Genomic DNA, 25707 nt, shown 5'->3' with positions numbered 1-25707 from the left:
CCAGGATAGCCAGAGTTGCAAGTACTGGCAAGGCTATAATTACTGGATGCTTAAAGGTGCTGCCAATATACCATTGACAATGATAGTCACCAGCAATTCTCCTCTACGTACAAGGGCAGTGAGTGGTATAATGAAGGGCTCAAACCACTTCGGGCTTGTTTTCACTGCAGTATTAGCTTGACCTACATCATTGAAGTGTTGCCCGTAACCTGACTCCTGGGCTCCCACAGCTCAATTTTAGCTCAGTTTTAAGTTGGGCTTTGAACTTTTGCTAGCTGACTTGTCAGGTGGTGTGAGTGGAAACTCGAGTGCTGCTGATGCTTGAGAAAGCAATGAAGTGGGGACTCTGTACTAGTAGCACTGAGTACCTGTCACCCTGCGCATCTCATTGCGTTTTGCAGTGTGATCACCCGCCAATGGGAGGCGAACTCGAGAGGCGTTAATTTGAGAGGAATCACACACTGCAGTGAAGACAAGCCCTGGAAATTAATATTACTTTATCAGCAGCATTTATAACCATGAAGAGTTCTTTTGTCTACGGTAATAGTGCTAAGAAACATGGCCGATATGCCACTGACATTTATAATGTTTTCTATGTGCCTGAGGATAATGTCTGTCATTTCTTATGAACACCGCTGACATGTTGGTGACATTTACAAAGTTCAACACACACATCCTACATCAGTTTATAATATTCAGCAGGATGCCAGCAAAGTTTTTATAAAGGCTCTGGTGACACTCAGAGGGACCGGCTTCTATAATATTATAACACTGTTCAACACAATAGGTCCAATGTGTTCACATTTTTGAAATATCCGTGGGAAAAAAATTTAAATATTTTTCATGATTTTTTTTAACCAAGGTGTGACTGGGCAGAGTGGTCCCGCACTCAGAGGTGAAAGTAAGCCGGTACGCCCTGGTACAGCATACTGGTAAGAGCCGGTGCGCTGTACCGGACCAGCTTTCCCAGACGGCAATTTAAAGCCCTGGCAGACAGGGCTCCGGTGGGGATTTAAAGGGCCCTGGAGCTCCAGCCGCCGCTACTGCCGCGAGTCTTTAAATCCTTGCCGGAGCCCTGCTGCCAAAGCCCTGGGGTAGCGGCAGTGGGGCTCCGGAAGGGATTTAAAGGGCCGGGGCAGTAGTGGCGGCTGGAGCTCCGGGGCCCTTTAATTCCCTGCCAGAGCTCCATTGCCGCTACCCCATGGCTCGGGCAGCAGGGCTCAGGTGGGGATTTAAAGGGCTCGGGGCTCCGGCAGTCGCTACCACAGCGGAGCCTCAGGCCCTTTTAAAGCTCTGCCAGAGCCCAGAGCCCCGGGTAGCTCAGTGATTGAAAGGGCCCGGGACTCCACTGCGGTAGCGGCAGCTGGAGCCCTGGGCCCTTTAAATCACCCCCCAGCTCCGGGGCTCCCAGCTGCCTCTGCAGCTGGTAGCTCGGGGGTGATTTAAAGGGCTCCGGGCTCCCAGCCGCCACTACTGCAGCTGGAGCCCCGGGCCCTTTAAATCTTGATTTAAGGGCCTGGGGATTTAAGGCCCTGCCTCTTCTGGTCGAGGCCACGCCCCCTGCTCAGGACTCCGGCTTTCCGGTAAATCCTCTAACTTACTTTCACCCCTGCTGACACTGGTACGGCAGGGGTTAACCCTTCCTTCCTGGCAGAGGAAGCCCCGCCCCGACGCCCTGCTGGGCATGCTCCAACTGGAGACTAGGTATAAAAGGCTGCAAAGGTGCTCAGTCTGGGCTGACAACCGGAGGAGGAAGCGGCACATCTCCAGCTCCTGAGGAGGGACAGCCAATGCTCCAGGGGCCAGCCAAGCGGGATGCACCCGGCCGCCCAGACGGAGGTCTCAACAGGAGGGGATGGATGGAGGACCCCCTCTGGAGTGGAGAACACGACACTGAGGGTAGGAAGTGACCCAGGGGAACTTTAGAGACAAGCAGAGTTAAAGCTGCACTGACACTCGGCGTGTTGTGGGCGGATCCCCACCAATAGGCAAGCCCTGGTCGGGACCGGTGGAGAGGGCGGGCCCCAGTCCCCCTTCTGCTCTGGGCATTGGGATACACTTCCCCTGCCTGAGAGGGAGAAGGCTATGGACTCTGGTCGTTGGGCTGTACTGCCCATATGGACTCAGACCGTTAGGTCCCACTACCCCGACCAAGGGGCTAGCATGGGGAAACTGGCCATTGGGCCACATTGGGATGCCCTTAAAGGAACGGGCATGGGAACTTAAGAGTGGCGAGGCCCCAACACCCCATCCATTCCTGCCACAAAGGGGCGCTGCAGTGCCAGACCGTCACACAAGGGTTAACTTTTTTTTTAAAGAATCTAGCTTTTGATGAAAAACTTTCAAAAGAAAATCACACTTTTTTTTTTCTTGTCCTGACATTTTTCTAATCAGCTTTCCCAGTGCGTTACTCCTGCTTTATAGTCAATAAAAGAGATTAGAATCATGTCCACTATACCTGGAATGGGGCTGACATAATGTTCTAGGGCTGGTCACTGAAAATACTTTTGACCCAGCTAAGTCTCTCATGGGTGTGAAAAATCCACACCCCGGATGGCTGTGAAATCCACACCCGTGAGATATATAATGAAGCTGACCTCACTCCCTGTGTAGACAGCTTTCGGTCTACCAAAGGATTCTTTCATAGAGCTAGCTATTGCCTCTTGGAAAGGTGGATAACCTACAACTACGGGAGAACCCCTCCCATTGCTGTTATAAGTTTTGACACTCAAGCACTAAGTGGCAGCACTGTCCTGTGCCCGTGTAGCATTTTAAGTGTAGATGTGGCCATAGGTTGGGTTAAACCTTGTTATGAGTTGGGTGTAACTACATTCAGGGTAAATGCAAAGAAGCCATTGTAATCCAGTGGCTGAAACCGTTAGGCAGCCTCCACCCCAAATGCAGGGCCCTATCTCCAGACAAAACAAAGGCACCAAAGGCCACTTAGGAATTTGAACTGTGTGGGCAGGGGCTTGACTGCATATCGTTTTGGGTGGGATGGGTGCCTGTGAGCAACAAGCAGGACAGGGAGACAGAAGGAGTGAGAAAGCTAAGTAGACGGGAACAGAAGCACTGGTAACGTGGCCCAGAAAGAGAGCTAAGAGTGAAATCTTCGGGGTACAGAGTGCTGGCTGGAAAGGCAGGTGTGGAACAGCGAGTGAAGGTACTGTCTCCCGCTGCTTGATCTACTGCGTTCCGGGAAACGGGACTCTCGCTCTAATCTCTGCAAGTAAGATTACAAAGAAAATACTTGATTCCATCATCAATTTCTCCTCCAAACTCAAACAATTCATAACACTCAGAATTTGACTAACTGATCAGGTCAGAGGGGGTAACAATGTTCACTAGATGCCTGATCATACTTGCAACATCCAGTAAGAGCCTTCCGGGTTCTCTCCACATTAAAAATTGGTCTTTTGATAGCTTTAAAAAATTGGTGTTCAGGATTCATAAAATTGGATGAGTTTTCATTGGCATATAGTGAATAAGAGAATTTTGAAATTTATAGACCAATTTATTTCTGAGCTAGAAGTGAGCAAGCAATGGTGACATTAGGTTTTGGAAAGGAAAGCTCACTAACTTTGCAAGACCCAAAACTCATACACAGAACACAAGATATAATTTAGACTTTCAACCAATTCTCCTCTGTCCTCAGACTAACTAGGAAATATTGCAGGCTAGAAGGAACTGTCTTAGAAGGCTGGCAGGTGAGATAGTTAAATGATGAACATGATTTTCAACCTTAACTATAGAATCACATCATGGCTCCCAATAATACTGTCAGATGTATTTTAGTTTATTGTTAGATAGTTGATAGTACTTACATATTATAGTATCTTTTTTTGTAAAATTCAAGAGCCCGAATCTCCACTCTGTCGTATCAGTATAACTATTGAAATCAGTGTGGTTTTACCAGCATAAAGCTATCTTTCAAGGGCGTTAATATGTCCCTTACTATGATAGTATCTAAGCCCCTCATAATCTTTAATGTATCCTCACAACAGTCCTAGGCAATCAGTGTACTTTTATCCCCATTTTACAGCTAGAGAACTGAGGCACAGGGAGATTAAGTGACTTGCTCAAGGTCACAAAGGACACCTGTGGAAGAGCAGGGAATTGAACCCAAGGAGGTGGGCAGAATAATAATAATAATTAATAATCAGAAGTCACTTCGTATATCCAAAACTTAATGAACAATGATCAGAAGACAAAGATGTCATCCTGGACCCAACAAATGTGATAAAGAAACAATGCAGAGTAGCATTGATGTGTAAAGAGAATATGAGCCAATAGACTTGGTAGAGAAAGGATAATGATATGAATAGATCTTAAAATGCAAGGGTCTGAACTGAAAGAGACACAAGTTAGTGATTGAAGATAGGCGGTAATACATCAGCAGAAAGAACACAGTGTATTTAAAGTGGCACAGCAAGGAAGGGGACTGCAGACATGCTTTTCCTCATGGTTCAGAAAACCTCATCCAAAGCACTCATTCCCTACTGCAGTGTCATCAAGGCAGCAGATGGCAAAGTGCTAACTTCACAGGAAGACATAAAAAAATACTGGGAAGAAGGAAAAAAAGAGTTTTAAGCATTTGGAGAGAATCCAAGAATGAGGATAATGTATGCTGCTGGCAGAAGCGGGGCCTTCACCTTTTGTGGTGCAGGGATTAAAACTACAATGGAAAAAGAAACAACATTCAAGCTAGGAGTTGCCTGTGATAGAGATAATAGTATATCTGAGTTCATGAAGCAGACTGTCAACTCTGCAGTTAGCATGTTTCCAGAAAATTCATCCAGGCATATGAGAAACAGAGGAATGGCCCTGTAGACTGGAACAAATCAAAAGGAAACCTCAAGAAGCAATGTGAGCCCTGCAGAACAATCTCATTAATCTCACCTGTGATTCTGGACCTGCTGCTGCTGCATGTCACTCCAAATTGTGCTTCCAGCAAGATGAAGTCAGGGTAGGTTATATGTGAACAGGCATCATTGCAGAAGGGCCATAGGAAATCAGGATCATTTCCTCCCCCGCTGAAGGATTTCTGATTGAAAAAAGCCTAAGAAATTTAATCAGCCACTCTGTCTGTACTTCACTGATTACCGGGAGCATTTTTCACTGTCTTATGCAAAGGTGTCAGGCAACGGGGTGCTGATACTTGTAGTTTTCTTCCTTCCTTCCCTCCCTCCTACCCCTACCTCTTCAGCTTGGATGTCATAATCACAACCTCTAGCATAATCAGTCATCTGCAGCACTGAGCCATGAACCAAAATGGCATCAATCTCACCTTCTGTGTAGGTGTATGTTCAGATAAAACACCTTGGGATTAATGTATTTACAAGCATGATGTTCATTTGGACACTTTCACTGTTCATGGGTATCCATTATTGGGGAAACTTTTCCCCTCACCCCCATCTCTCTCTTTCACTCCCAACCCCCATACTAAATTTCCTCTAAAATAAAGTATTTTAAGGTAGCTGAGTTCTGTGATATTTATCATGCACAAGAAGCAACGCAGGATAATTACCAGCTAAACGTTGCTTCTAATTGCATGATATGGTGTCATGGTATGCAATAGTTTAATTGCACTGGAAGTTGCGTGATCACAGAAGGTTATTTGTGTGGCTTGCAGTTGTATTTATCTAGTCGAAATAGTCTGTACTCATCACCACAGTAGCTATAAAAGCAGCCTGAAGTGGGGAGTACTGATTCTTTAAGGTTTTAGGAAGGTGTAATGGGGCAAGATCCATCCCCATCCTCTGATACCTCAGAAACCTCTCAGATTCTGTCCAGTAAGTGGCCGCTTCATTACGTTCCTGTCAAGGTTCCTCCCCCACTCTGAACTCTAGGGTACAGATGTGGGGACCTGCATGAAAAACCTACTAAGCTTATCTTTACCAGCTTAGGTCAAAACTTCCCCAAGGTACAAAATATTCCACCCGTTGTCCTTGGATTGGCCGCTACCACCACCAAACTAAGACTGGTTACTGGGGAAGAGCTGTTTGGACGCGTCTTTCCCCCCAAAATACTTCCCAAAACCTTGCACCCCACTTCCTGGACAAGGTTTGGTAAAAAGCCTCACCAATTTGCATAGGTGACCACAGACCCAAACCCTTGGATCTGAGAACAATGAAAAAGCATTCAGTTTTCTTACAAGAAGACTTTTAATAAAAATAGAAGTAAATAGAAATAAAGAAATTCCCCCTGTAAAATCAGGATGGTAGATATCTTACAGGGTAATTAGATTCAAAAACATAGAGAACCCCTCTAGGCAAAACCTTAAGTTACAAAAAAGATACACAGACAGAAATAGGTATTCTATTCAGCACAGTTCTTTTCTCAGCCATTTAAAGAAATCATAATCTAACACGTACCTAGCTAGATTACTTACTAAAAGTTCTAAGACTCCATTCCTGGTCTATCCCCGACAAAGACAGACTATAGACAGACACACAGACCCTTTGTTTCTCTCCCTCCTCCCAGCTTTTGAAAGTATCTTGTCTCCTCATTGGTCATTTTGGTCAGGTGCCAGCGAGGTTACCTTTAGCTTCTTAACCCTTTACAGGTGAGAGGAGCTTTCCCCGGGCCAGGAGGGATTTCAAAGGGGTTTACCCTTCCCTTTATATTTATGACAATTCCCATGGCCAACATTAATACAGTCTTGTGCAGCAAATTATTTACAGTGCTTCTCTGCCTTTAGCCCCTTTTTTTTGCTCACAGAGACTAAGAGGAACAGGGTCTCCCTTTCTTGTAATCTCTGAACACACTGGGCTCAGCGAGCCCAGATCCTCTCTCCCTTCCTCCCCCCATCCTGGATTTCCTTCCTGTCTCTTAAGGCTGGTGGACTAATTGGTTCATCCAACTTCCCAATCTGATCAGTCAATTAGGTTGCACATCCCCAGTCAGCCTTGTCAGAGGGACCTGACTGGTGCCTTCGTGATCAGAATGCTGGCTCACTTGCTATCTTTCAGCACTCTGTCACAGAAGGGAATTATTCTGAACCAGTATTACCCCATTCCAGGAATGAGATCTATGTGGCAGGGGACATGGTCAGTGAGGTAGAGGAAGTGGTCTCAGGGAGGTGGTGTACGAAAATCCCTATTGCTCTTACTGGCAGAGAGCACCCTTATCCAGAATAGGGAGATTCAGAGAAAGCTGGAGAAAACCCTTCTTTTCTCCCCAAAAAAGGGGAAAATAAGCCAGCACGTTGGAATGCTGGGGGCTTGTTTGTGTTCTTCCATACACCAGCAAAAAAGGTTTTGAATAGGTGTGATGGGATTCACCCACCAGAGCGGCACTGCCTGCTGGCTGTCTCGGATTAGCTCTCCCAGTGGGCGTGCCCTCTCATGGTGGTGCCTCTCCCACCAACTTTTCTGCCTGCAGACCCATCTCAGCCCAGGAAATGCAGTGTTCTTTTCCTGACTCAGCCCTCTGGCCAAGCCACCATCTGTGTTTTCATCCTTCTGGGGGGAAGTATCTCCCAGTTCTGTAGTTCAGCCATTTCCCCACTGGTGGTGGTGGGGCGGGGAAACCTGGGCTCACCCACTACTCTGGTTCATGGCCCAGGGAACCTGTAGCTAGCAGTCTCCAGCTGCCTCTCCTTAACTGCTGCACCCGTGCTGCTTTAATTCCCTGGGCCACTTCCCTGTGGCCCCAGCACCTTCTTCACCCTCTTCCTAGGGCCTCCACCCCATAAGTCCCAGCAGCCAGCTAGGAGCTCCTCACACCCCTGGTCCCTGCCCGTAACTGCTCTGTCCAAGGTTGCAATTTCCTGCAGCCTGCTGGGAACACAACTGCCCCTGCTCTGCCCTGCAGCCCCCTTGTATGTAAGCCTGATTGATTGCTTCATGCAGCTTCTCTGATTGGGGGCTGCACAGAGGGCAACCAAGGCTGTTTTTAACCCGTTCCTTGACTGTGTGGGGTGAACACCCCATCGTAGTAGGCAATCCATCTCGGAAGGGGCCAGGCAGATTAAGAACCTGGGAAGAAAAAAATAACTTTTCATTTTTGTTATAATTATTCAATTGGTGTGACTTGCCTCTTGCTGATTGTTTTATTTTTAATTGCTTTTTTTGCACGCTAAAAACTGATTTGTGTGTCATGAACAGGGCAAATAATTCTCAATCAATAATTCAGCTGACTAATTCCTCCCTATGCAAACAGTTAACAAAATCTTGGAGTCATTCACTGAACAGCAAATACACTTTAGTGTAATATGACAGAAGAGATAGGACAGAAGCATTACCCTTTCTCCTGTGATAATCAGGGTCCAGACACCTGAAAGGGAGAACATGGAGGTTGAACATGGAGGTATCCTCAAAGGATAAGCAGCTAAATTAACTAATTGTAGACAATGTCATTGGGGTATACAATTGTATACAATGTTATTGGACTATAAAAGTATATGGAGTAAGGTATTTTATGTAAGCTTGGAATGTTCTAAACTTTGTAGTTACAAGGTATGCATACAGACTGTCATTATACATTTATTAAATTGTGCTCATAATTTGTGCTGCAACATTCAGCTCCATCTCTCAGCGGGGCAGTGGGCAGTCAGAGAAGATCTCTTTCCCTAACCAAAAAAGACTAGCTCCAACCTCCTAGAGGTTTCTTCTACAAACCAGAAAAAGATAAATGATGGCCCATTAGAGTTAATGGGAAGACACTGGGGAAATTCTAGTCAGAAAGTATCAATCTGCATAACCATGAGTCACCATAGTCAGAGAGAGCCGGGGGGAAAGGAGCCCTTTTTATAAAGGACGGGTTTCAACTGAAGCCCATCCAGAAACTGAGGGGGAGTCACTGGGTGGGTGCTGTCCAGGAAAAGTGGCATCCCCTTTATGGCAGAGAGTGTGCTGGGAAACAGTTCAGAGACAATAGGTAGCCTGTATTAGAAAAGGGATTTTATCTAATTTTGGAAGTGTAAAGCCTGAGGTTGCATGTTTGTTTATTTTCTGTGTAACTTGTATACGTTTGCTTTTCCTTACTAGTTCATCAGTGAATCTCTGGGTTTTCTATTCATTTTTTGGTTTATTTTTGCTCCAAGCAGGTGCCTGTGGTATGAACGGTGTGGAGCATGTGGGCCAAAGTATGCTGGGGGCTGGGTTCATGCCTTCAGGGGTGAAGAACCAGAGAGGAAAAGTCCAAGTGCCTGATAGTTAAGAACTTGGAGTGGATGGATTTGGGGAGATTCAGAACTGGAAGGGTTGTTGGAGTCACCTTGCAAGGCGTAACTAAGCTCATGAGAGTCACAATGAGACCTTGTGCTAGTGGGCAGGTTACTGTTATCAGGGATCTGAATGAAACCTGCATAGCATAAAGTTACCCAAGGTACAAGACCAGCAGTGACAGAACTCTTTACTGTGGTCCCCAAAACATCACAACTCCACCCCCCACCCTCCCACCATTGAGATTCCACCAGCAGGGTTGCAGAGTGCTGAAAAAGGAATGAACCTTTACAGGTTTTCCCTCGCATTTTCTCTTTCTTCCTTTCTTTTTCTCTATTTTGTAACATACTAAACCTACATCATGGCAGAGAAGGAGTCCAGTTACATCATGCTAGCAAGACATCTACTGAACACTAGAACTCCACTGCAGCGGTCTTTACATGTGTCCGTATAAGTGGCTTAGCGATTCCAAAACCTCAATTGACAAGTGTCTGGAGATCCTCAAATCCTGTTGCTTGCACTGAAGCACAGGTCTGATATTAACACCTAATTGCAAGCTTCCAAAGAGAAGACTCAAACCACTGTGAGGTTCTCCTTGGGCCAATGTTCCCCTTGTAAACAAAGCATGGTACAACGGAGAAAGATAGGACTGACTGCCACGAAGGCAGATGTTAGTGAATTATTGTCTTTAATAAAATCAGTGATATCTGAGAAGACAGCCTCCTTCCCAGAACTAATAAAAGATGTAGATAAACTTTCTGATTGAGTAACAGAAGTTGGAGGCTGTCTTAAACCAATGTTCTGATGTATAATAGAGTATACACTCTGACATCTGTGCTGAAACTTATGTAACAAATTATCTAAGAGTTGCATAAGTTAGAGATATGAACTACTGCAATCATTTTTAAATATATCAACAGTTGTGATTCACACTGTGGTGGTTTTATAAGTAATAGTGTAAACTGTGGATTTTACTATCAAATACCCAATTCAAGATTTGGTTTTGGCAAATAGTTGAGCGTTTGAGTGAAAAAACCCTCAAGTATATGTGTTAGAGTAGCTTGAGCATTTTAAACGTTTGCAGAAAGCAACCATGAAAGTGTTGTAAACATGGTTGGACTTTGGAGCTATGTCTACACTAGCCATCCTTACCCACAATTAATATTGTTTCTCCTTCAACAGTTTTTTAAATGTTAATCCTTTCTTGTGGTTTGTATTACTACATTATAATTTGGTTTCAGAGTAGCAGTCCTGTTAGTCTGTATTCGCAAAAAGAAAAGGAGTATTAGTGGCACCTTAGAGACTAACAAATTTATTTGAGCATAAGCTTTCGTGAGCTACAGCTCACTTCATAATTTGTTACTCCACTAGTTGGAGCTAATCACAAACACAAAAAAACCCTTAAGCAGGCTGCAAAGACAGGTCATAAAAAGGTCATTGATTTTCACTATATGAGCAGTCTAACTTCTGTCTGCTAGTAATTCTGTATTATAGTGCTTAGCATTACTTTTTTGCAAAGCTTTATGGGAATTTTACTATCTTTCAATGCTAGCCAGGAGGGGGATGCTGGGAATTTTAAGATTACATGATAACACCTCTGCTGATCTTGCGCCACCAGCGAGGTATTTTGTCTGCTAGATTTTTCCCCTCCTCCTTGCATCTTGAAAATCTCAGATCTGTTAATATTAGTCATCAAATACTCTGAAAGACTGGCCCTGTTGCAATAGGGATGTTCAGTACTCATTAGTCATTGTACTGTAAGAGTAAACACACACACACACACACCCAACCCTGCAAATAAATTTGCCATTGCTGATGCTATAGTCCTTTCAACTTGTTTTCTGACTTCTAATGTCCCTGATACTTTTCCTCCTTTTCTTGCCTGCTAAGAAGTTGGGTGGGAGCCTAGAAATATCAGTAACATGCAAAGAGGAAATGAAAGAGAACAGAATACTGCTTTTTAGTTTCCTTTTATGTCCATTTGCTTACAGTATCCAGGTTAAACTTGGATGAGTTCAAGGGTCTGTATGCCAAAGTACTTTGTGTCCTCATTGCACAGGATTATCTTTGGACCTGATGCAATGTTTTTGGAAGTCAGTGGAAAGACTCTCATTGACTTCCAGAGACAGTGACTCAGGCTATTAATGCAAGACTTGTGACTTTGTTCACTGATATGAATTAATTAGGATGTAAAAGTAATATGTGAAGATAATGGCATGTTATTTAATTGTTAAATTTCAGTGATCTTCTACATTAACACTGCATTAGTTCATCATAATTAACATTATTACGGGGAATACCTAGTGAATTAATAATGCCACAAGTTAGCAGTAAGGACACACAGGCCATCCCCTATTGTTCAGACACAGTATGGATAGAAGATGATAAATCTTCCTTAGAATCTATATCCCCCTGGTGAATATATTTATGTAGACTTTCCTATATCTTTGTGTTTGCTTGTATTTCTCTATCCTATAGTAGAAGAAGCAATGCCAGAACAGAAAATCATTAGCAGCAATGATATTGACTAATTTATATTCACTGGCTATACAATAAGATGTGCTCATCTGTACTTGCTTTGATACTGCTGCTAAGTGTTTATGTCATAGTTAACTCTCATCATTATAGTCGCTGCCAAAGATATTGGTGAGAACCAATGTACCATTACTTTCAAATTTTCCTTTTACAGTCTGCCATTTTATATTGGTGAACAGTGTAACAAGTTTTGCATCGCTGCAATTCCATTAAATCAATGGGCACAGTGGCAGATTACCAGGGATTCCAGTATCTGCAAATATGGTTGTAATAGGTGATCCATGGCTAGTGAAGTTGTGTTGCTACTTGCACTACTACTTATGTTGGTAAGCATTTTATAATACAGATCATTTCCTTGTAGTCAGCGACAACAGCTAGGGAGGAGGAAGCCACTTAGGCTAAAATAAGAATGAATGGATCAGAACTGTTGGATAAATCTTGAATCAAATGCTTAAGGTATGAAAATATTTGAACATGTATTTTAAATTTAATTTTCATTTTAAAACTATTCTGCATTTCTTGTTTCTGGCCTAGGATACAAGTTTATTGGCAAGAAAATCTAGTTCTGTGCAGGTTTCAGAGTAACAGCCGTGTTAGTCTGTATTCACAAAAAGAAAAGGAGTACTTGTGGCACCTTAGAGACTAACCAATTTATTTGAGCATGAGCTTTCGTGAGCTGTAGTAATAAATTGGTTAGTCTCTAAGGTGCCACAAGTACTCCTTTTCTTTTTAGTTCTGTACAATGTCTGGCTCAGCCAGAAACAGGAAATACTTATGAGCGAGCATGTTCTCATGAGCTTTCCAGGCCAATTCTCACTGCAGATGCCTGCTGGAAAATGTAAGTGTCTTTTAAATCTGCATTGCTGCTTGTGACTTTTTTTTTTTTTTTTTTTTTCCTTTTTAAGTTTCCAATTTGAAGATTTTAAGCATAAGCCTTGCAGGCAGGAAATGCAGCCATTGTTCTTACTCTGAAACTATATGACCAAAGAGAGGGGCTCTTGTAACTCAATATTTTGCTGCCACAAAAAAAAATATTTGTTGTGGGGGTGGAGGGGGAATCTCCTCCTGAAGCTACAGTAGCTGCAAATAGAACAATAAATCTGACATAGTCTTCCACTGTGAGTATGGGTAGAAGTGCTTGCAATATGTGTATATATCATGTCTGTGGGAAGTGCATGTCCTCTAAGAATGTATGATTGTTAAGATTAAGAAACAATTAATGGTGGGAGGGTCCATTGAATTTACTCTCAGCCTTTTGGGGCAGTATTTTTGTGGTGCATTTAAAACCCCAGGACACCATGTAATTACTTGAATGCTTCATTTAAGAAACAGAACCTAACTCAGCAATGTACAGAGCATTCTTGCCTCCCATTAACTCCAGTGGGATTTCGGGGCACCCATTACCTTACAACTATGTTTCTTAACTGTTGGGCATGACCCCAAGAGGTAGAAGTCATGAGGCATTGAAAATTTCATTGCAATTCTAAAGCAAGGAAAGTTAAACTTCCAGAATAACTTTGTGGCAGCTAAAACATCAACGTTTGTGTGGTCCGATACATTTGCTGTATTACATGGGCTGATCATTCTCATCGTCGACTCATTTTTTATTCTTTTAGTAAACATAAAGGGGAATTGTGACTTTCTTTTTACTTTGAATAAAGGGTTGCCAACTGTTAATATTATCATTTGTATTGCAGTAGTGCCCTGAGGTCCCAGCCCCATTGTGCGAGGTGCTGTGCACACATGTAACAAAATAAATTGTCTCTGTCCTAATAGCTTACAGTCTAAGAATAAGATGAGATACAAAAGGTGGTTACAATAGACAGACCAGATAACAGGATGACTAACCATTATAAACTCTTGCATACTTCCTTTCGCTATCCTCTTTCTCTTATCTTTATTTATTTATTTATTTATTTAACTGTATTTATTTATACAGTTGCATCTGATGAAGTGAGCTGTAGCTCACGAAAGCTTATGCTCAAATAAATTGGTTAGTCTTTAAGGTGCCACAAGTACTCCTTATCTTTATTTTGTATGCCTTTTCACTAGTTCTCCGCAGCCTGAGATCCTGCTCCTTACTCTTTCTTTACGAAATCAAAGAGAGCTTCTGCATTCAACAACCCCTGTTTTTTGTTTTTGTTTTTTTTAAGGTCTAAGGGTATATCTGTACTGCAGGGTAAGCCCAAGGTTTGAACTCAGACTCAAGCCTAACCCACCTTCTATCTACATACATACATTGCGCTAACCCAGGCTCAGGGTTTAAGCCCTGTTGCTTTGCAATGTAGACACAGCCCCAATGGGACTTGTGCTCTGGTACTCCACCAAAAGTATCCCAGTCTGACATTTTGTCCTCTGGACAGTCAAGTTTGATGGACTGCCAAGTTTTCCCACACTGCACCTTGAACAAAGGGCTAAAGCAGCCATATTTTGGGAGGGCACAAAGATGTCTGGGGTATGAGTGGTCGGACTCAGGCCTGCATAATGCAGAATAGACACAGGAGCCCCAGGTTGGGACCCAGGGTTCAAGGATTCCTAACCTGGGGTTACAATGAATCATAGAATATCAGGGTTGGAAGGGACCTCAGGGGGTCATCTAGTCCAACCCCCTGTTCAAAGCAGGACAAATCCCCAACTGAATCATTGTCAAGCCTGACCTTAAAAATTTCTAAGGAAGGAGATTCCACCACCTCCCTAGGTAACGCATTCCAGTGTTTCACCACTCTCCTTGTGAAAAAGTTTTTCCTAATATCCAAACTAAACCTCCCCCCACTGCACTTTGAGACCATTACTCCTTGTTCTGTCATCTGCTTCCACTGAGAACAGTCTAGATGCATCCTCTTTGGAACCCCCTTTCAGGTAGTTGAAAGCAGCTATCAAATCCCCCCTCATTCTTCTCTTCCGCAGACTAAACATCCCCAGTTCCCTCAGCCTCTCCTCATAACTCATATGTTCCAGTCCCCTAATCATTTTTGTTGCCCTCCGCTGGATGTTTTCCAATTTTTCCACATCCTTCTTGTAGTGGGGGGCCCAAAACTGGACACAGTACTCCAGATGAGGCCTCACCAATGTCGAATAGAGGGGAACGATCACGTCCCTCGATCTGCTGGCAATGCCCCTACTTATACATCCCAAAATGCCATTGGCCTTATTGGCAACAAGGGCACACTGTTGACTCTCATCCACTGTAACCCCTAGGTCCTTTTCTGCAGAACTGTTGCCGAGCCATTTGGTCCCTAGTCTGTAGCGGTGCATGGGATTCTTCCGTCCTAAGTGCAGGACTCTGCACTTGTCCTTGTTGAACCTCATCAGATTTCTTTTGGCCCAGTCCTCTAATTTGTCTAGGGCCCTCTGTATCCTATCCCTACCCTCCAGCATATCTACCTCTCCTCCCAGTGTCATCTGCAAACTTGCTGAGGGTGCAATCCACGCCATCCTCCAGATCATTTATGAAGATATGGAACAAAACCGGCCCGAGGACTGACCCTTGGGGCACTGCACTTGATACCGGCTGCCAACTAGACATGGAGCCATTGAACACTACCCGTTGAGCTCGACAATCTAGCCAACTTTCTATCCACCTTATAGTCCATTCATCCAGCCCATACTCTTTTAACTTGCTGGCAAGAATACTGTGGGAGACCGTGTCAAAAGCTTTGCTAAAGTCAAGGAACAACATGTCCACCGCTTTCCCCTCATCCACAGAGCCAGTTATCTCATCATAGAAGGCAATTAGATTAGTCAGGCATGACTTGCCCTTGGTGAATCCGTGCTGACTGTTCCTGATCGCTTTCCTCTCCTGTAAGTGCTTCCGAATTGATTCCTTGAGGACTTGCTCCATGATTTTTCCAGGGACTGAGGTGCGGCTGACTGGCCTGTAGTTCCCAGGATCCTCCTTCTTCCCTTTTTTAAAGATGGGACTACATTAGCCTTTTTCCAGTCATCCGGGACTTCCCCAATCACCATGAGTTTTCAAAGATAAGTGCAGATGCTCAGGTGCTAGGTTAACAAATCCTGAATCTGTTAATTTGAGTTTTTTAATTCTGGGCTTATATTGCAGTGTAGACATACCCCAAGTCTTCTACCTACTAAATAAAATCCTATACAAGACCAACTATAGGAAACGTTTGCTTGAAGAGAAATTGGGCCAAATTCATTCCTCCTGCAACTGCAAAGGGCCTGATTTCCCCATTAGCTAGCACAAGAAACATATCATCAAGTCACTCTTAACTGTAAGCCAGTTACATTTAGAAGTGACATTAATAAAGATGTTCAAAAGCAAGTCTTACTCAGAAGACATTACTTCTCTCACTTAGGGACCCAATCCTGCACTCAGTGCATCCAAAGGGAATTTTGATAGGATCAGGGCCTTAGAACATGGAACCAGAGAGAATATAGATTTCTCTATTTTTGGAGGTAATTATCTAAGAATCTGTTCAGAATTTCAATTAGAGGGCCAGGTTCAATAAAAAATACATTTAGAAAAAAATCAATGTTTTGGAACCTGCTTTCAGGGCTGTAGGGTTTTGCTGCCAGAAACGCATTACATTATTTCTTGCTCTATTTTAATGGAACTATCATTCCAGCAGCACCAGATTAGTGTGACCACCATTAGCACTGTGTGGAATGTTGAAGGGCTTTTTTGTTTTTTGTTTTTAAGAAAACATGCATACAAAACTGAAAAGAACTGACAACATTTTTGGTGAAACATCTGAGTGTACAGTTTTACCTGAATGTGCCAGGATTTCAACTTTCTTTTTTACTAATTCTAGGGTTTGATGATGGTGCCCTGGACATGCCCTGTATGCTGGGAGAGGCACAGTGTCGGACACTAAATGCATAGACATAGGGTCCAGGTGCAAACGCTCAGCAGGGAGTTCCCCTGACCATGGGAATTCTCTGAGCGTCTGCAGCTAGATAATGGCTCCTTTGCATCATTGCTGTAGCTAGAGAATCTGTCTTATTGTTTTTCTGCCACATTGAGTGGTTTGTTTGGTCCTGATGGTTTTGGATTATATTTCCTGTCATGTGTTGTTAATTGCCATAAGTACTTTGGGCATCAGTACACTATAAATAAAAATGCAATTAAGATGATGATGATGAACTGTATACTAGAGTAGGATGTACAAGCTCTTTAAAGTATTTGAGGAATCCAGCATGCCGCTGCTCCTGGTCCCTGCTCAGCACCAAAGTACTCTGGAAGGGGACAACTGGGTACTGAGGACAACTGCAGTAAGGCATGCTGGGAGGGAAAGATCAGCTCACTTTCTTTATAATGGTGGTGGGGGACTGGAAAGGAGTTGGAGCTGTTGATCTCCAGTAGAGGACCTGAGAGGCATCCCTTTGCTGTAGAAAACAGCAGAGAGAGGAAGCGATGCAAATGCCATTATCATTATTTATTAAATTATAAAACCTTTCCATATATTTTTAAACTGCGTGAGCAAGTCTTGGAAGACATGCTGAGTGGGAGTGATTTTTTCTTTAGGGGACCTGTGGTAAGTAGCTGAGTGAGTTTGCTCTCATCCTTACTCTCTAACTGAAGTCAGTTCTTGAGACAGGGTTGCTTCCTGGAATTCGTTGCTGACGTTTAGGCTAAGATTGCCTATGTGTGGTTTTTGTGACCACCCTTGTTCCAGAGCTGCTGTAGGTGTGTAAATAAAACAAGTTGCCACAGTATACCCAGACTCTGCACTGCTGATTTCTCTACCAATAAAAAGTTGACCTGCAAGGCACTAACTTCTATCATAGCTCAGCAGTGCAGCAACAGTAGTTCTATAGGTTGGTTTAAAAACAAAAATTAAACAACATATAGAAGGGACATGACTCTGAAAAGACAGATAATTTAATAGGGAATCATTTTTTATAAAACTCTATTAAATCTCTATAGAACCCTATTTGCTTCATAACAATTACATAGAATAGGACTTTTTTACCATGGTAAATATTAATTAATTACCTCTAAGACTCTTCCTGTCCTTCCTGAAAAGAAGTTGGCTATTCTTTGCATTTAGTTTATCGGCATTGGCTGCTCCACTTTCTTTCTTGAGGACTATTAAATTGGGAAAAATAAGAATGAAACCATGCAGTCTTTTTTTAAGACTATGTAGGTAGTGATCCTGCAAACAGTTACACATGTGCTTAACTTTGTGCAACATGTAGTCTCGTTGAATTTAATGAGCTATGCATTTGTGCAAAGTTAAATGTTTTGCAGGACCAAGGCCTTACTGTATTCTGTATTGGCCAAAAACTAATAATTTGACCTGTACCTCAGCTTTCTGACCAAAGCTTCATCCAAAACTGTATCCTTTTCATCTGCTGGAATAATACACTGGTCAAACAGGGGTTTCTCTTCTCAACATCTAAATTATTAAATCTCCTTTCTCAGCCCCTCCTGCCAAGTCCCCTTGTAACAAAAGCATTACCTAAATGTGTTGACTTCTTCCCAGTGGATGCAGAAAAGAAAGGGGGGTCATTTAAGCTTCTAAGTACAAAAACAAAATGTATTGTACCTACTGTAATGGGGAACAATCAAATGTCCATATGCTTAAGTACAGCACAGTGTTCAAGAGACACTGATATATTATCACCCAGAGTAGGAAGTAATCTGAAGATGTACCTAAGCTTAACCGTTAGCAGCTCTGTACATGCAGCAGCAAATATCTTGCTCGGCAAGGCTTTTGTTAGCACAGTATCAAGATTAAAGGGATTTTTTGCATTCTGCCACTTCCTTTAAAAAGCAAAACAGAAAATTGCTTAACAGATAAGATTTTCTTTCATTGATCACATGTATGATTTATTATGCTAATAAATCCAATTCCACTGAAACATACATTGTTCCAAACAAAGCGAGACAGAGGGTGAATTTAGGTCATTGTATGTCTGAACCCATCATAGAAATAAAATGATTAGCAAATGATTAATCTTCTCATTTACTATGACAAAGTATAAAATCTAAACTATACCCCCCAAAATTAAATAACTTGGAAATTGCAGCATACACTTATTATTTTTAATATCAAGTATTCCAGTGGTATGATGATAAATGTTCTTCCTTAATAATACAGTGAATGTAGAAATTGCTAATGCCACCTAAAATGTTGACCTGAAAATGAATCTGAACCATTTCTCTTAATTCAAATAAGAGCACAATAGGGAAGAAATAAATAGTTTTATTGGTTTGTTTTAATCATTTCAAGTTATTTGTAAACATGATTTTGTTTGTTCTTATCTGTGTTGTGTTTTGGAGAAAATTTTCTACTTTTAAATTAATAATTGTAAGCAGGGTCTGAATGAGTTCTCCCCTGACTTCTAGCTGAGAGGGGGAGAGACTTCAGGAACAAACTGTATTTACATGAACACACCTACTCTGCCCAGATATCCAGCAGATAGAGCGGTGTAGCACAAAGTGATCAATTTTGGCAGGTGTTGGGTTACAAATCACTTTTTAGTACTGAACGCAGGGGTAGTGAAATGTTATCAATGTTGTCTTTATTGTATGAATAAAGGGGAACAGAACTGTGCTTAACTGATCCCAAATGAGGGAGTCACCCTCAGCTGAAAGGACCTTGTTAAGCCAAGGGCTCGAATATCAGACCCTGTGAAAGTAAGAGAGGTGGGGGCACAGATATCCCAGCGAGGAGAAGTGGACTTTTCCTAAGGGTCCCTCGTCTGCTTTAAGTTGTTCCTCCCCACTGTCCAAAGACTGAGCTAAATAGGCTCCACGAGCAGCCTTTTGTTATTTTAAGTGCTCAAAAGAGCTGACAATCACTTGTGGGGGGACAGCGTTTCTGCCCAGCCTAAGAGCAGAAAATCACTGAGAGCTGGGTGAAACCTCAAGAGACTAACTGCAGAGGTCACAGCAGAGAGGCAGGTGGCAGAAGGTGACTGGCGAGTGGAATGGTGGCTGGCGAGGTGGCAAGAGGAGCAGAATGAGCGGCTGGCAAGGCAGCCAGTGGAGAGGAACTGTGGCTGGCAGGGCAGCCAGCCAGAGCAAGCACTTAGATGGCGGAGAAAGCAAGGTGTCTTCCCCAGGTGGGAGGTGAACTGACGCAGCTGTACCTCTGAATTCTGGGTCCTCACTGACTAAGGACAACCACTGTGAGTGGGTTACGGTGAGGGAGCAGAGAGAGGCACAGAAAATGAACTTTTGCTTGTGGAACTCAATAACATGAGGCAGAAGGCACTTCTCCACCCACTCTGGTGGGGAAGTATTGCCTCTCAGAGGTGCCCAGGGGTGGTGTGTAATTTTCCCAGGTTCCTGGGTCAGGGCTCGAGCCAGTTCTGTGTTCTACTGTTGTAAAGAAACCCCTGTTACTGAACCCAGCCCTGGTAGCTGCTGGCTCCACCTGGCAGAAGGGTTATATAATACTATTAATTTAAATGTACATAAGTCTATAGCTGTTTGGGAAAAAAAGCACATAAAATTCATAAATATTTTGATTGTTTTTTTTTTTTTTGCTTAAATTTGAAATTTCTATGAAACGTGAGGAAAAATCACTTTGATATTGAAAAATTTGATCAGCCTCATGGAACACTTTTAACAATCATAAATTTCAAAACACTATTAATACTTATTAATCCCATTTTACATATGGGGAAACTGAGGCACAAATATAACTTGCCCCATGTTATGGAGTGCGTTAATGGCAGAGCCAAGATTCCGAAGTCCCCAGTCTTCTGCCCATCCAAACCACATTGAAAAGGGGCTGAATATAATAGGCATCTAACATACAGTGTATATGTGTGGTTGCAATTCTAATGCTACTGTTGTGCTCCAGTGAACATGTGATATTTCGTATGAAAATTTTGGTTGCACTTTACAATACAGTGGAAGTGTAATTACACTATGTGATTATGCATTTTGAATATGTATTTTAATAACTAAATACCAGTTCTGCATATAACCAGAAAGTTCACTACTTTAAGGAACTATTTTATTATGATTATCCCTTTGGCTTCATACATTATGGGTGCATTTTTAGCAATTACTTACATTAATTCTATTGTGTTTACACTGTACTCACTCAAGTCACATAGCTAGATTAATTAAGTAGTAATTCCACACACTAAAACGTATTTAAAAGGGATTAAGGTGGGTTAAGTGAACCATCCCCACCCCCAACCCATGTAAATTCTAAAATGTAAGGACATGCCACGTTACGAGACACATTTGAACACAGTGACCATATTTCCCTATGCTGAATACAGGACACCTGGTAAAATTACTCGTATTCAAGCAAGTTCTATGGCAATCAATCAGAACTATGCAGTACAAATGTTCAAATTAACATCAAGTTGACTGAGCCTCTGTTAAAAGAAACTTTTTATTTACCTTCTTATCTGTAAGGCTTTAGGATTCACACAGGGAGAGGTGACACACACACTCTCGTACACTTCTCACACAGTGGAGGTGGGCGTTGACCGACCAACCGTTCCTGCCAGGCACTCTCCTCCCTCCATGCCTGGCGAGGCCCCTGGGACAGACCCGTCTCTCCTGATACCTGACCCCATGTCTTCCCGAGTCAACACGTGGAGGGGGGGCATGCAGGGTCACATGTCCCCCCTCCCCAGATTTTTGCAAGGGTTCACACAAGAATGAGGCCAGCAGCCACTTTTTGGCACTGTGCAGGAGGGAAGGGACAGGAGTTGCTTCCAGCTGTGGGGTGGGGAGGGATGACCTGGCGAAGGGTTGATGGGTGAGCAGAAGAGGTGACAGGTAACTGGCCTCGTGCCTGCCCTCACTCACCAACCACCGCAGCTCGCAGTTTCGCAGTACCAGCCGGAAACGGGATGGGGGTGTGGGGCCCTGCTGGCCGAGACCTGGCACACAGCATAGGCTATGCTGATGGACCAGCAGGGGGAGCAGCTGGCTCTGCGTGCTGCATCTTCACCCCGCCACCAGCCTTGTACACCCACCCCCATTGTCAGAGACTAGTTGCCCCCACTCACTGCTGGTGGGTGGGCGGCTAGCAGCAGGACCTGCCATTACTAATTGGGGATGGGGAGCTAGAAAACATGGGACAATTTACCGGTCTTTAAGAAAAAGTCAGGACACCTGCAGAAGGGCTTTAATATGGGATTTTCCCTTTAAAAATGAGAGATCTTATCACTCTACATTTGAACCTTAACTAAAAGCCCACACATCAAATTCCCACTAACAGTGCCAGAGTCCACATGTTTACAGGGAAGTCCCGCCTGTTTGCAGCAGATAAGGAAACATACGACACATCAGTTAGCTGCCTCACAATATAATGCAAAACCCTAGTTACAACTTCAACAACAAAAAATAATTAGTGTTCACATATGGGCACCAGCAAAGCATTCAGCATATTGTGTGTTTGGGTGGGAAGCAAGAGATTGTTGAGTTCCTGAGTAGGGCTGGTAGAAAATATTGCATCAAAACTGTTTTTTGATAGATATCTGAGTTTTTGACTAAATGAACTATTTTGCAAAAGGTGTCTGCTTTCTGCAATATATATATATATATATATATTTTGCCAACCCCACCCCAAATGAACCAAAAATGAAATATCTGAGCAAAAAATTAAAACATGTTGATTTGGATCGCTTATGGGTGCCTCGTGGAAGTTGTTGTTCAGTATATCCTCTATGAGCCAGAGTCCCCAGCCAGACTACATCTCCCATGATACACCAAAGCGAAGACTTGCATGATTAAACCACCTCCTGACCACATGGGAGATGTAGTCCAAACAAGGATCCTGGCTTACAGAGGAAAATGGAAGCAAAAGGCACCCAAATTGCAACTCCCATGTGGCACCATAGCAGCATTGCCAAATCAAAACATTTTAGTTTTTGATCTTTCTCCGAAAAGTCAGTTTTCTATGAAAAAATTTGATTAAAATATTTTGGTGTTTTTGTGGAGGTGGGCGTTGGCTGGTTGCAGAGGTTTTTGGGTCAAAATTTTTAGTGGGAAAAAGACTACTTTCTGACCAGCTCTACCTTTGAGGTAAGTGGAGCTGGCCATATAAATCAATTTGTAGGAGTGAGGCTTAATGCCCTGCAAAGACTTAAGTATTTAACTTTACATGAATACACCATCAAAGCCAATGGAACTATTTAACTGTGTAAACCTCTGCAGGACTGGAGCCTAAGTGTGCTTGTTTAGTTTAAGTAATTGTGTTTACCTAAACTCTTGGAAAATAAAAAAAATCTGAGTTTAAGAAAACTTCCATCTGACACTATTTGATTAGAATTCCAAAATGACAAGCCCTTTTTCAGCTGTTTTGTGGTGATGATTTCCTCTGCAGGAAAAAGCAATGTAAAAATATGTCTATAGTGCTTCTGTTTCATGATTTTTTTTTCTGGAAAGAGACATTGTCTAAAGTTTTATATGGTTCCTAAAAGATGGTAGATTTTCTTTATGGGGGTATTTTAGTGGGTTTACAGATGCTTGGATGCATTTTACAGGCTTATTAGAACAGATCATCTCTTATTCCTCGGTGAATACAAAACATTAGTTAACTGTGAGAGTTATATGATTTTTTTAAAAGTACTTCCCATATTTTTTGTGAAATGATTACAAAATTACTGCCAGAAATTAGGTAATTTAGACATCATGTGTATTTTAAAAATCTATTTTAGTGGGCATAAGCGCATTTCTCCCCTCATCTTTACAGATTAATAAAATTAATATTTATTTGCCTTGAATGACTTTCCTAAATCTTTCCTTTTCTAAATGAAATATACTAAATAGGTATGAGTATTACTTTTTTGTACAGTTGTAATTCTGTTTAACTTGGTTCACATTTAAGAACACAATTCTGAATGTAAACACATTTTCAAAGCAGTCTAGGGGATGTAGACAAATAACTTCCATTAAAGTGAATGGAAAATAATGGTCTAAATCCTCTAGAATACTTTGAAAATCTCAGCCCTAGGCTTTTTTATTAGGCTACTGTTGATTTGAAAGACACAGTCATGGCCAGTTGATAAGCCATAGGCAGTCTTGTTCCCATATGGGGCACAAAAACTGTTTTCCGTCCTTAAGATGGAATTCTTTAAGAGCTCAGCTTCGAATAACATATGCAAAAGACAGGTGGATGAAGCTTTATTGTTGCTTCCATATTTATTGTTGCAGCAGGAGCAGCTCCTATTTGTGAACCTGCAGCTTTGAGTTGGATGAAAGTGGCTAGAGAACGCCCCTGCCAATCTGGACATTGTAAGTAGTTCTTTGAAGCAGGAGTAATACTAGGACTTGTTACTGCATTAGGACTCTTGCTATTTTGTTTTTAGTTTGCTTGCCAAAGAAAATGGCAACAGTTTTACTCTTCTCTGAAGGCATTGTAAGCTTTTTACAGGAATAGAGAGAGGCAGAGTAGGTTTGGGCAGAAAGCTAGACACTTGCTATCCAATTAATAGTTTAGAGTTCTTTCTAAGCCTCATTAGTCACAAAACTTTGAGTAGCACCAGCTTGGTGGCTGAGTTATGGCTAGAAACATGTACAAAGGATGACCCTGACATGCAGATTTTTTAAAGTTGCAAACAAGAGAGATTATTTAAGAAATAAAAACCTAAAAGCTAAATTCTATCTCAGCTATTCCATAAAACTCATTGGGAACTGGGTTCTCATACCCGAGGGCAGGATATCTCTTATCTCTTAATCTTTATGTCTTAATCCCTAAAACAACACCATAAACTTTGGCTTTTTAAAAAATCCTTCCTATTATAATAGGAAGCAGGAGATATGTGTGACACTACGCCCCCATATTCTTCATAAAGATATGCTTATGATATGAATATGGCATAATTAAGGTATGATTTATGCAAGAGAGGTCATGTGAGATATCATTGGAAAGGCTGTGATTTACTGAATGTGATTATCCTATTTGTATGCATGTATCATTTCTGTATCTGAAGTTAGGAATATTGACTATGTAACAATTGCAACTGTGTTTACATTTGGGGAACACCCAGCAGACAGTAGGCAATCAGCCTGGATGGGCCATTTGGGAAAACAATAGAACTCTGAAGATGTTAATCTCCCACCTTCCTGAGAAACTTCTGGGGACATTGCTTTGACACTGCAGGGTCATGTGATCATGTCACCTGGCACTGGATTCCACCTTGGACTTCTCGTATTTTTCTACTGGGCGGGAGGAGAAAATCACACTGAGAGACAAAGGCTTCCCACCATATATAAATCCTATTTAAGGCAGGAAAGTGAGGTAGTCAAGGTTCTTCTCCACTGCCTCTCTACTCAAGAAGGAACACTGGAAGAAACAAAGAACTAAGGTGGGGGGCAGGGCTGAGCCCAGGTGAGAAAGGTCTAGTGTGTGAAAGGAATACCTGGAGATTTAATCTGCAAGCAGTGCAATTTACCTTCAAGAAACTCTGCAACCTGTATAAAACAACATTTAGGGTGAGAATTTGCTATAGTTAATTTAGTGTATTAGCGTAGTTTGTGTGTTTCGTTTTATTTACTCAATAATCTGCTTGGTCTGTTTGCTATCCCTTATAATCACTTAAAATTTATCCTTTGTAGCTAATAAACTTGTTTTGTTTCCTAAAACCCAGTTTGTGCAATTCATAACTGGGGGGCCAAAAGCTGTGCATATCTTCCTCCATATTGAGGGAGGGAGTGAATTTCATGACCTTACGCTGTACAGCTTTCTATGCAGTGCAAGACAATAAAATTTTGGGCCAGATTACGACTGGTAAAGGGACAAAGGGGAGGTAGATTGTGCCTCCTCTATGCAGGAGCTGGCTAGGGCAAGCCTGAGAAAGTACTGCTTATTTGGTATATCAATTGCTATAATGTACAGTGCTGTTAACAGGAATTGAAGAGAACTACTGAAGTTACTATGTATCTTACTCTTAGATGGATGAGTGATACATTACCTTGGTGAAGGTGTTGTGGCGTGTGGTGGAGAAGTTTGGAGATAGGTTTATATGCCCATTTCAGATTTTATAGGTGATCTGTAAAGGAGAATGTCCTTCAACACATGAAAATTCTCCCCTTACACCACAACTTCTTAGCAGAAAAGCA

The 25707-nt window shown here is 42.4% G+C and overlaps 1 long non-coding RNA gene across 2 annotated transcripts in view; it reads left to right on the top strand.

Moving 5' to 3' along the window:
• The first annotated feature begins 1760 nt into the window (after positions 1-1760).
• Positions 1761-25707, top strand: part of LOC144264698 (uncharacterized) — an 88643-nt gene continuing 64696 nt past the window's right edge. For both annotated transcript variants that reach the window (XR_013346092.1, XR_013346093.1), the window contains exons 1-2: positions 1761-1899; positions 23800-23880. This is a non-coding gene — a long non-coding RNA (uncharacterized LOC144264698). The remainder of the gene's footprint in view (positions 1900-23799; positions 23881-25707) is intronic.

Source organism: Eretmochelys imbricata, chromosome 5 (assembly GCF_965152235.1).
Source record: "Eretmochelys imbricata isolate rEreImb1 chromosome 5, rEreImb1.hap1, whole genome shotgun sequence".
In the NCBI taxonomy this organism is placed as follows: Eukaryota; Metazoa; Chordata; order Testudines; family Cheloniidae; genus Eretmochelys; species Eretmochelys imbricata.
This window is presented reverse-complemented; position numbering and strand designations above follow the sequence as displayed.